This window comes from Panicum virgatum, chromosome 2N (genome assembly GCF_016808335.1).
Source record: "Panicum virgatum strain AP13 chromosome 2N, P.virgatum_v5, whole genome shotgun sequence".
Classification (NCBI taxonomy): Eukaryota; Viridiplantae; Streptophyta; class Magnoliopsida; order Poales; family Poaceae; genus Panicum; species Panicum virgatum.
In genome coordinates this window covers 14,200,468-14,213,467 of record NC_053146.1, presented here as the reverse complement: position 1 = coordinate 14,213,467, position 13,000 = coordinate 14,200,468, and the positions used below count along the sequence as shown (strand labels likewise).

Genomic DNA, 13,000 nt, shown 5'->3' with positions numbered 1-13,000 from the left:
AAATTTTTCAGGATAAGTGTAACTTTTCGCGACGAATCTAATGACGGTAATTAATCGATGATCGTCTGCAATGATGCTACAGTAACCATCCTCTACTACGCGGTCAAATGCCTCATTAGATTCTTCAGGATTCCTAGCGCGGGAGTTTTGGAGTTGGTTTTGAAAACTGACTTAGTTTGACACCGTAATTAGCGGTCAAAGTGTTGATTTTCTAGCATTCTAGCAAACCAAACAGGGCCATTAACCGGCAGCCGGCCCTGCTAATCACATACAGGTTGCATAATGAATGCACTAGTTTTTTGGCCTGCTCGTGCAATCTTTGAAAGGAACATGAAGACGCATGCACGCAACATATGCACACTTCTTTGCATGCATGCTAACACTACTTGCTTCTTCCAAAAATCACATGCATGCATGGCTCATCTTTTTGTTCACGTTAAGACACGTATGTACAAAATGCTGTCGAACACTCATCCATTTTTTGTTGAACTGAAGATTAACTTGATTCTGTGAACACCTCAAGTACTTTCAATTTTTTCTCCGTGCTATGATTTAGATTTGTACTGCTATTAATAGGTATCTAATATCAGACAAAAAAAAAAGAGATCACAAATAGCTAACATATAACAATGTCACTCAACTGTAAATGTCTAGCACGCTGCAATATTTCATCCATACTTCTATAGAAATACCAAATTCAGCTGGTGACTGGCGCTATTTCATCGTCTTACATCTCCCATTTCCACATCCACAAAACCAACTCTGGTGGTTTCATGTATAACTCAGAACCACAGTCGACAGTGGGTTTTTTTTTAAACTCAGGCTTGTTTAAATTCGCTCCCTCAAGAAGTCAAAACAAGATCTAGTGGTGTTACTTGAGCTCTGCTAACCATAGTCAGGTAGCAGGCCTTTTTGCAACTTGCAGAGCTTAGGCCATGCCACAATCCAAGCTCGATATGGCAGTTGGCAAGCTTGACTAGCTTGCTGTGGAGCTATATTTTTTTAGTTTCTCTTTTTTGCAGTGTGTTAGCTAGGAACAAGTCAAAAGTCATCCATGACCACAATTTTCTCTCTCTTCCACACAACTAGATAATGACTTCATAAAGATCTCCCAATCTCCACAGTCAAGTTGCGACACGCATGGAGAGGGACTTGGTATGATGCAAGAACTAGAAGAGTCAAAGTAAAGTTAGAATCTTTTAATTTTCTACCTTAATAATTTCCAACTTCAATGGTCAAATGCCATGACATGTGTGTACAATTGATGACTTTGCCTACTTCTGCATGCAGAAGTGCATCCAGATTGCTCGGTAAGAAAATGGTAACTTTTCTTTGCCTTGACATCACAATAAAATGGTAACTTTTCTTTGCCTTGACATCACAATACCTTGAAATAAAGAAGATCACTAAAGCATGATTAGGAAAATAAAGTTCATATTTTCCTAGTTTGGAAGCATATATAGGCTTCATATTACAAACAAAAGTAGATGTTAGGGATAAAGTATCATTTTAAGGACTTTACAAATTTTTCTTTGTCCTTGTTTCACAGGTCTCTGGCCAATCCAATTCGCACTCCGTGTACACTCCTTTCGGCTCCTTCATATCTGTGGAAAAGATCAATAATAAATAAATATTAGAAGAGAACAGAAGTGTTTGTGGGGACATGCACTGCACTTAAGCTAAAGTGTTTTACTCACTGATATATTTGGTCTTTTGCATTCTAGATTCCAAAGTGTATCAACAAAATAACCAAACTTGTAGTAATACAAAATGGAAAAAAATAATTGCAGGGACCGTGATAAGTCAAACTGCACTTATGGGTTCGATAATCTGTATATTTCTGTTTACTGGAATTACAACTTAGAACTTCTGCTCCTGAATATTCAACAAAAATTGTTTTATTAAAAATTATTTTCAATCCTCTTGATGCCAATAGTGGCGTACTTGACAACCAATTCAACCATTGTGGAAAAACAAGTCATGAAGGTGAGAAAGTCAGATGAAGACTATGGACTTAATCAAGCGAAAGATATATTGCAAAGCAGGCAGCCAACGTTGCTTCAATGCTATACCCTAACACCATTGTTCCCATCTCCACACAATACCATGCCGTCCAAAATAAAGCCTGTGTCCATGCTTCTACAGCTCCTCTTCTTTCGCCTTAACCTAGCAGCCTTCACTACTGGTGATGACCATCAGTTCTTCTACTCTGGCTTCTCCGACAATGATCTTGTTGTGGATGGAGCTACCACGATCACATCAAATGGCCTACTTGAGCTCACCAATGGCACGGACCAGCAAAAAGGCCATGCCTTCTACCCAACTCCACTGCGGTTCGCGAGGTCGCCCAATGGAACAGTGCAATCTTTCTCCATCTCCTTTGTGTTTGCCATCTTGTCTGTGTACACTGACCTAAGTGCCCATGGCATGGCGTTTGTTGTGGCTCCAAGCAGAAATTTCTCATCGGTCGCATTGCTTGGGCAGTTCCTAGGCCTCACAGACATACAGAACAACGGCAATGCCAGCAACCGCTTCTTTGTTGTTGAGCTTGATACCATACAAAACAAGGAGTTCAATGATCTCAACGCCAACCATGCAGGTGCCAACGTCAATGGTCTCAAATCACTGGAGTCCTACTATGCTGGCTACTATGCAGATGAGGATGGTAAGTTCCGCAACTTGAGCCTGATTAGCCGTGAGGCTATGCATGTGTGGATAGACTATGATCACAAGGTTTCAGGCATCACCGTTACCATGGCTCCTTTGAAGGTTGCCAGACCTATAAAGCCACTGTTCACAACCACCTACTCCCTCCGTCCCAAAATACTAGTCATTCTGGGATTCAAAATTTGTCCCAAAAAACAAGTCACCCTACTCTATTTAGAAAGTGCATGTGCATGTAAGAATCAATTAGTGCTAAATATGGATAATATATAGGGGCAAACATGGTCATTTTACTTTCTTGTTAATTTGTCTTTGAATTCCTAGGATGACTAGCTAGTATTTGGGACGGAGGGAGTACAACCTCACAGGTGTTGTTACAGATGTTGCATACATCGGCTTCTCCTCTGCAACCGGCACAATCAACTCACGGCACTATGTGCTTGGCTGGAGCTTCAGCATGAATGGTCCTGCTCCAGCCATTGATATTGCTAGGCTACCTAAGTTACCGCGAATGGGCCCGAAGCCCCGATCCAAGGTATTGGACATTGTTCTGCCAATAGCAACAGCTGCATTTGTCCTCACTGTGGGCACTGCTGTTTTCCTGATCATTCGAAGGCATTTCAAGTATGCTGAGCTGCGAGAAGATTGGGAGGTTGAGTTTGGACCGCACCGATTCTCCTATAAGGATTTGTTCTATGCAACAGAAGGATTCAAGGACAAGCACTTGTTAGGTATTGGAGGATTCGGGAGGGTATACAAGGGGATACTTCCGGTGTCTAGATTGGAGGTAGCAGTGGAAAGAGTGTCTCATGATTCTAAGCAGGGCATGAAGGAATTCATTGCGGAGGTTGTTAGCATAGGACACATCCAACATCGCAATTTGGTGCGTGTGCTGGGCTATTGCCGAAGAAGGGGCGAATTATTTCTGGTGTATGAGTACATGCCAAATGGAAGTGTTGACAGGTACTTGTACGGTAAACAAGGGAAGCCAATTCTTAGTTGGGCTAATAGATGGCATATCATCAAAGGCATTGCATCTTGCTTGCTCTACCTCCATGAAGAGTGGGAAAAAGTCGTCATCTATCGGGATATCAAACCAAGCAATGTCCTCCTAGATAGTGACATGAATGGACGACTAGGTGACTTTGGCCTTGCTAGGTTATGTGACCATGACACTGATCCACAAACCACACACGTGGTTGAAACAATAGGGTACCTAGCTCCTGAGCTAGGGCACACTAGCAAGGCAGCACCTCTTACTGATGTATTTGCTTTTGGCATGTTTCTTCTTGAGATCACCTGTGGGCAGAGGCCTATCAATGAAGCCTCACAGGACTGTATGTTGGTTGATTGGGTTCTTGAGCGTTGGAGCAGTGGATCGCTTCTTGAAACGGTGGATAGTAGGCTTGAGGGAAACTATAACATTGATGAAGCATGTTTGGCCCTAAAGCTAGGGACTGCTATGCTCTCATCCATTTTTCCAATGCAAGGCCTACCATGCGGCAGGTTATTCAGTACCTTGAAGGTGACGCACAGTTACCAGAGATAACGCCAACAGATATGAGATTTCACATGATGGCTACTATGCAGAACGAAGGGTTTGAGGACTACATCACGGGGTCCACAGCAAGCATTGGTACGACATCGGTTCTTTCTGGTGGAAGATGAGACATTCTGGGTGCTTAAGCTTGTTTGCCATCCTGATCAACATCTACAATTGGTGCCATGTAAAACTGTCGCAAAGGGTAGCAACATGCATGTAGCCTGTATACTTTTTTTTTTCTACTGTCGGAGCAATATGTCAAGGTGTAACATTCTAAATATTATTGTGAAACTTGTATACGTAATTTTTCTACATTCAAGCCACCTGAGATATCATGTTTGCACACTTTACCTCATCATTTCAAAATGCAGAAGGAAAAAAGGCACGTCACTAAAAAAGGAAAAAGAAAAAGAGCGCTGATGATGATCTTACTATTCAACTAAAGGAAAAAATCCAGCATCAAAACTGATTAAAGATACAAAACTGGTCAACATAAATTCTTTTAGAGAGCGCCTTAACGAAATACTTGCTTTGATTGCACATTCTAGAAATAAATAAACTCCGATCCTCTAGAGAAAAATAGTTGATGCGAAGGCTAGAACGATCTATATTTGGAATATGAAATAGTACAGTAAATTACGTACTAGATATGCATTTTGATATAGTCTTCATTATTGACTTGTGACAGAAGACTGCCGTGAGAATCTGCATTAGCACTAGACTACACACACGGAAGTGAAAACAGTAACGATCCAAACACGCATGCCACGCACAAACCCAAGGCACATTAGTCAATGCATGCTGAGACTAGCTGTTGATGTTGGCACAGCTGAGAAAATCTGGAGAACGAGCATAACAATCAACGGAGGACGCTGTCATCTGCACCAGGCGGAAGAGAAAAACATTATATGTGTACTCTTAACAACGACAGCATGCCGGCATGACAATCAACGTCTTGAAAAAGTCATCAGTGGTTAGACCAGCATGCTGGTTACGGCGTTCAAACAACAGTTTCAATGGCGTAATTGCAGGTTTAGAATTGTTGTGGTGAACACAGGATGCAGCACTACTACAAAAAAATCTTAACCGAGAGGCGGGCAAAATTGATTAACCAAAGTATTTTTTGCAACCGCCTCAGATGAAAGGTCATGGTAAATAATCTATTTTTCGAGATGGTTTTGCTGCCCGTATCGGTTAGTCAAATTAAAAAAATTAAAAAAAAAGAAAAGAAAAAGGCAGAGCATACCTATGGACATTGTCTAGATAATTTTTCCCCCAATCATTTAGGCATGCATCCCTAAATTATTTCCTAGCTGATTAGGTATATAGGAAGACAAGTTCCATCTCATCTTAGATTATCAGTCAACTTTGAGGACGTGTTTGGTATCTCTGCTTTTGAACATTAAGCTTGACTACTTTGAACGGCTGTTCGACGCCGTAAGGCATATGGTAGCTAGTCGCTTTCCAGGGGACCATGTAATCCTGTGTCTTCTCTCTCTAATACAGATAAATTACTTCCATGATGAGAGTAATTCAACTGCTGAAAAGTGCGGTGAATAAAAGAAAAAGAGCTAGTCTAGGTGATGACAATTTCTGCTGTCTATCGTGGCTGATTAGAGTCCAGTAAAATAATTTTGTATTCTTGCAACTGATCAAATGAACATAAGTGGACTGGCCAGTTATTATTAGCTATTAGTGAAGTATGTGTAATCTTTTTGCTTGCGATTGAGGACTTTGTTGTGACAACTTCTTAAGGCCGTTCATCATATAGGTTTCGAGAAATGTTTACCTCTTAAGTTCAAGGATTAGTCTGTTCTAATCCCATCACTGTGTACACAAAAGGGGTTGATGTTTGAATGAGTTGAGAATTTTATGGATTAATATTGCTTTATTTTTAATTAAAAAATGGTTTCATTAGTTAAAATGACAGGTCTTATTTGGGGCAAAGTGTTAATATATTCTTCTTTTTTAAAGCGGGTGGATCAGAAATGACATGTAAGACCTACACGATGTAAAAGTTTTCAAGCATGTCATATTCAGAATAACTATATGTTGACTCTCTAGCGTGCTTGTACGTAGTAGTAGCTTTTCTTTTTAGAAATGAATGAATATCATGTACCTAATAATAGTTAGTATCTAAAGAAGTGCAAAAACGGAAAATATAGGCAGCACTAACCATTGTATGCCACCATTTATTAAGGCTGCTCTTCCCAGCTCCTTCCAGAGATTGAGTGGGAGAGGGAGAAACACACGAGAGAGAGAGAGAGAGAGAGAGAGAGAGAGAGAGAGAGAGAGAGAGAGAGAGAGAGAGAGAGAGAGAAACCTTTTCAAGCTTCATTATTTCTCTTCAATCTCAGCCTACTACCGGCCTAGCCCAAACTTCAGATCATCAGATATGAATCAGATGAAGCATAGGCCCTTCTTCTTGTGCTCCATCATCTCCCTTGTTTTAACCTTTTCATATTTTGCAGCTAGTGATGACCAGTTTGTCTACCATGGCTTTGCCGGAGGAGTTAACAACCTCACCTTAGATGGCAACGCCTTGCTCACACCAGACGGCCTCCTTGAGCTCACCAATGACACAGTCAATCTAGGTCATGCATTTTACCCTACTCCATTAAACTTCCACCAACAGCTCAACGGTACTGTGCAATCCTTCTCCATCTCCTTTGTGTTTGCAATCCTCTCTGTCCATGCTGACATTAGTGCCGATGGCATGGCCTTCTTTGTTGCCCCAACTAAGAACCTCTCAAACACATGGGCACAGTACATAGGCCTCCTCAACAGTGGGAATGATGGCAACGCAAGCAACCACATGTTCGCTGTGGAGCTTGATACAACCCAAAACGATGAGTTCAAGGACATCGACAACAACCATGTGGGCATCAACATCAATAGTCTCATCTCTTTGCAAACCCATCACACTGGATACTATGAGGACAAGAGTGGTTTCTTCAATGACTTGACTCTAATTAGTGGGAAGGCAATGCAGGTGTGGGCAGATTATGATGGAAAAACAACAAAAATTGATGTGACCTTAGCTCCAGCAGGATCAGCCAAACCTGTAAGCTCAGAAACACGAACACGGCAGGTTACGTGCATATCCCGTGTCGGATACGTATCCGACACGGATACGGCCGGGATACGGCCGGGATACGTATCCACGGCGTGTCCGCGTATCCCTGCTTATTTGGGCCGGAAACTCACGAATGGATACGTCTCGGCCCAGTTCGGATACGGCCCAACCCAACTTACCACCATCTCATTCTCTTTTGACCTGCTCCCGACCCCTCCCACGCGCAGAGTCCGCCCGCAGCCGCCGCCCGCCCGCAGCATCCAGATCCCCGACTCCCCCACGCGGCGTCCAGATCCGCCGCCCCGCCGGCGACCAGCCTCCGCCCTCGCCGGCAACGAGGAGCCCCCGCGACGGCGACGAAGAGCTGCACCCGGCCTCCAGCAACGATCCTCCACGCCCGCCGTCGCCCTTGCGTGTCGCAAGCCCAAGCCGTCGCCCTCGCGAGCCATCGCCCACCGTAGACCTAGCGAGAAGCCACCCGCCGTCGCCCTAGCGCGCCGCCGGCTCTCCCTCGTCCCTCGCCTCCTAGATCTGGCCAACGGGGAGGCGGGGAGCCGGCGGCGGCGGAGGCACGGAGCCCTGGATCTGGCCTACGGGGAGCCGGCGGCGGGGACGAGGAAGAGCAGGAGTGGCGGAGCTCCGGTGGAGAGGCGGAGAGGGAGAGCAGACAGCAGAGCATGTGCGGCGGTGCCCATGCATGAGGTGCGGGAGGAGGGGGGCGGGGGGCGGTGGTAGTGAGTATTTGCGGCGGCGTGGGTGAACGGGGTTGAGATGGATTTGGCTGTTTAGGGTTTATTTCATGGGCTGGGCTGAATGTACTATTGGGACCAATTAATAAATTCGGGTTTTTTATTTAAAAAAATAGTAAAACATATCCGCGTATCGGGTTTTTTAGGAAATTGCCATATCTGTGTATCCGTATCCTTCCGATACCGATACGCGTATCCGTATCCGTGCTGCATAGCCTGTAAGGTCTCTTCTTTCATCCACCTATAATCTCTCAGAGATTCTCAAAGAAAAATCCTACATCGGTTTCTCTGCAACAACTGGTGCGATAAGCACACGACACTGTGTTCTTGGCTGGAGCTTTGCAATGAATAAACCAGCCCCAGCCATTGATATATCCAATCTGCCGAAGCTACCTAGAGTTGGCCCAAAACCCCGTTCCAAGGTCCTAGAGATCTCCCTGCCGATAGCCACTGCAACATTTGTCCTTACTGTTGGGCTTGTCGTTGTCCTACTTGTTTATAGAAGATTAAGGTACAAGGAGGTAAAGGAATATTGGGAGGTTGATTTCGGTCCACATCGGTTCTCGTTCAAGGACTTATTCCATGCCACAAGAGGGTTCAGGAAAAAGAACCTACTTGGTGTGGGTGGGTTTGGAAAGGTCTACAAAGGGGTTCTTCCGAAGTCCAATGTTGAGGTAGCTGTAAAGAGGGTATCCCACGAGTCAAGGCAAGGGATGAAGGAGTTCATTGCTGAGGTTGTTAGCATTGGCCGGCTTTGACACCGCAGCATTGTACCGCTACTTGGATATTCTCGGCGATAAGGTGAGCTTCTTTTGGTATATGACTATATGTCGAATGGCAGCCTCAATAAGTATTTGTACTGTGAAGATGCTCAACCATCATTGAGTTGGGCTAGGAGGTTCCACATCATCAAGGGTGTTGCATCTGGGTTGTTCTACCTCCATGAGAAGTGGGAAAAAGTTGTCATCCACCGAGACATTAAGCCAAGCAATATCCTCATTGATAATGAAATGAATGGACGAATAGGTGACTTTGGTCTTTCGAGGTTATATGATCATGGCACCGATCCACAGACCATGCATATGGTTGGAACCATGGGTTACCTAGCTCCAGAGTTGGTACGCTCAGGTAAAGCATCCATGTCGACAGACGTATTTGCATTTGGCATACTTCTTCTTGAGGTCACTTGTGCACAAAGGCCGGTCAAGAAAAATGTGCAAGGTGACCAGCATACATTGATGGATTGGGTATTAGAGCATTGTCATGATGGATTGCTAACGGAGACAGTGGACCCAAGACTCAAAGATGATAATAACATTGATGAGGCATGCCTAGTACTAAAGCTGGGACTTTTATGCTCATATCCATTTGTCAGCGCAAGACCCACCATGCGACAAGTGATGCAGTACCTTGAAGGTGACACAGCAATCCCAGAGCTGACATCAACACATTTCAGCTTCACCATGCAGGCCTTCATGCAGGACGAAGGTTTTGAATCACCTAATATGACATATCCACAAATAACTTCAAGTTTTGGCACATTTTCAAGTCTCTCAGGAGGAAGATGATATATGGGTGTGTGAAATTATGGTGTCCCTTCAAGAAACCGGTTACAAATGCTTTCCGGGGAATTTGATTTGTGACTGGTTCTGGATGCATGTAAGAATGTATTGGGTCACAAGGAATTACTGCAAAAATCTGTTCCATGTCAAAAGCAGTATAGTGCTCAGTCTTATTATTTATAAAGTTATAATCATAGTGGATATGATGAGTTTGCATGTAATAGTTTTTTTTGGAAAATGTATTTCTGCTATTAGATGCTCCATTGATATGTTGTATACTTTTGTGTTTAGTAGACATTGAGTAATAATATGTTATTGACTAGAATACCATACAACATCGATTGGAGTACGGATCAGGGAAGAATGCAGAACGGCTTATTGTGTGCGCTTTTGCTTTCGGTTTGGGCTGGCCTATGAGGACTACCAGATTCAAAGGTTTATATTCTAGTATACTTTTTCCTGCTATATATAACAGTAGGTTCATTCAAATAGAAAGGTCCTCTTGTTTCATTCTTGCACTTTGCTTAACTAGTACTATGTCACACCCTGAAATTTTTGAATTTCAGGATGTGATTAAAATTAAAAATAAATCAACAATTTTCTCATAATTTTAAATTTTCCCAACATTTCTTTTCATTACAGGGAATTTAGTAAAAAAAATAATTGGTTGTCTTCTAAATTAAATGAGGTCCTTTTTGGTTTGCTATGCATTCATGTTGAATTGCATTTGTTTAATTGATTGGGTTTAGTTGAATTTAAATTCTCCAAATTTAAATTCAAATGAATGTGTTTGAATCCTTTCAAAAATGGAAAAGTCTTTCCTTTACCCCCTTCCTCTTTTCAGCCCAAACCGGCCCGGCATCCTTTCTTTCGGCCCAACCCTTCTTTTTCTTTTCTTCTTTTTCCTTCCCCTCCTAGGCCCAAAGCCCCAACTACCGGCCCAGCTTCTTCTTTCTTCTTCTCCTCCGCTGCAGCCCAGCCGGCCCACTCCCTTCTTCCGGCCCAATCCGGCGCCCCTCTCCCCTCTCACTCTCTGCCGCGCGGGCCACGCCCGTCAGGGCCTCCTTCCTCGCTCGTGCGCGAGCGGGACTCTGCTCCGAGTCCGGTCGCGCCACGGCTCGCCGCCCGCACCCTTCCCTTGGCGCGCACGCCAAGACTCGCGGCCGCCCCTATTTATAGCCATGCACCGCCCCCTTGGACCCCCCTCTTGACCCTCTTCGAGCCGCAGCCATCGCCTCTCGCCCAAACCCTAGCCCGTGCCGCCATTGCGCGAGGTCAGAGCCACTGCCGCCGCCGATCTCTTGTTCCGTCGCCTTCTCATCGATCTAGACCGCCGCCGAAGCTCCATCATGTGGTGAGGACTCTCACCATCCCTCTCCCCTTCTCTCTCGTGTCTCCTAGCTGCCCCACTAGCTCACCGGAGCTAGGCACCCGCGCGCCGCCGCGGAGCGCTTCGCCTTGCCCGTCGAAGCCCTGCGCAGACCACTAGATGTGTTACCCGTCTCGCTCTCTCTCTCCCAGGCCAACCAACGCTCGAAATCGTGCCCGGGCGGTCGATTTCGACGAAGTTCGGCGACCCCGCCGCCGCTCGCCGTCGCGCACAGCCGCCGGCTTCGCCCAGGGCTGAGCCGAGGCGCTGCTCCGCTCGCCTGAGCCGTATCTCCGCCTACAGCCGAGTCCTCTGCCGCCCGAGGGTTACCATTTTGATATAAAGTTTATCTTCATTCAAGTTCATATGAAAAAGTTATGAATTACTTTTTGATATATAGATTTTAGATCGCCTTGTTTTGACCAATATGAGACTCAAAATTAAGTTTAGGGACTGGAATTACACAATTGAACAAATTTGAGGATGTAAACATTTGATTTTCTAGTTTAGGGACTGGGATGACACAGTGGAACAAGCTTATGGACCGAGATGACACAGATGGACAAGTTTGAGGACTTGAACGGTCGATTTGTGAGTTTAGGGACTGGGATGATACAACGACACAAGTTTAGAGACCGGTGATGGACTTTACTCATTTTTCTAATATTTACTACTAATCAAGAACCAAACCTTGGCGCGGTCTCGGGCTGAGGTGGAAGTGGGCGAGGGCGCGGGCCGAGCTGGAGGCGGGCGTGGGCGCGGGCGGAGGTGGGCGCAGACGTGGAGGCGGCCTATAGATCCGGCGCGGAGGAGGAAGAGGAGGCGGGGTGTGGGAGCGGGCGAAGGTGGCCTGCAGATCCAGCGCGGAGGAGGAAAAGGAGGCACGCGGCGGCAGGAAGGAGGAGGAGGTGGTGGTGGCGGGAAGGAGGAGGAGGAGGCATGCGGCGGTGGGGAGTAGGAGGAGGAGGTGGTGGTGGTGGTGGTGGCAGCGGCGGCGGCAACAGCAGGGAGGGGAGGAGGCGGCGTAGATCCGCAGCGGGGAGGAGGTGGTGGCGGCGGTGGAGGAGGAGGCGGAGGTGGCGGCGGCGGCACGTGGTCGCAGGGCGGGGAGGACCTCTAGAGCAACCGAATGTAGGGAGGAGGCCGGCGGGAACGGGGCGGCGGCGGCAGAGGGAGCGAGGAGGGGAGCCAAAAAAATTTGTAGTAATGAAGGCCGTCATTGTTCATAATATATTCTTTATATATGAAGAAACCAATTCCCTATATAAAGGAACCCTCTATCTAAAACATAGATACCATAGATAAAATACGGTGCCATCTAATAATGTACCAAAGCCCAATAACTGATTAAAAAATGAAAAAGGATCAAGTGCAAACCAGGCCTAAGGGTGTGTTTGGTTGTGCTGTAACTTCTAGAAAAGCTGTTGTGGGCTGTGGCCGTAGAAAAAGCAGCTGTGCAGAAGTGGCTGTAGAAAAAGCAGAAGGCCGTTTGGTGGAATAGCCGTGGCTTTTGGAAAAATTACAAACAGACCCCACATATCATTCACAGTACACACTACTCAGTCCTTTCCATCTCTCACTGACGAGTGGGGTCCACTCATCATCTTCTTCCTTCTTTCTCCAAGAGCAACCGCTGCCATCCGCAACCGGCCGCTGCCCCGCCGGCCGCAGCCCCGCCCGCCGCCCTGCGCGGCCGCCGGCCGCGGCGCCTCGCTCGCCGCCCCTGTGCCCCACAGCGGCGCCCACCCCCTATAGCGGAGCTCGCGGCTACGCCCACGCACGAGCTCCCGCGGATCCCCTCTCCTCCCACGCGTCCATGGCTCCCGAGCACGAGCCCTCCACGGCGGAGCTCGCGCCGGCTGCTAGCCCGCGGCGGAGCTTGCGCCGGCGGTGGCTCGCGGTGGACCTCGCCAGCGGCGGCTCGGGGCAGAGCTCACACCAGCCACGGCTCGCCCTCACGGCGGAGCGTGCCAGGGCATCGGTGGGGAGGCGAGCAGCGATGGGAGGACCGGAGGAGAGAGAGCGACGGAAAAATAG

General features: G+C 46.5%; 1 pseudogene; it reads left to right on the top strand.

Annotated features, from left to right (window-relative positions):
- Positions 1 to 2,085: 2,085 nt before the first annotated feature.
- On the top strand, positions 2,086 to 9,653 carry LOC120662423 (annotated as a pseudogene).
- Positions 9,654 to 13,000: the final 3,347 nt, after the last annotated feature.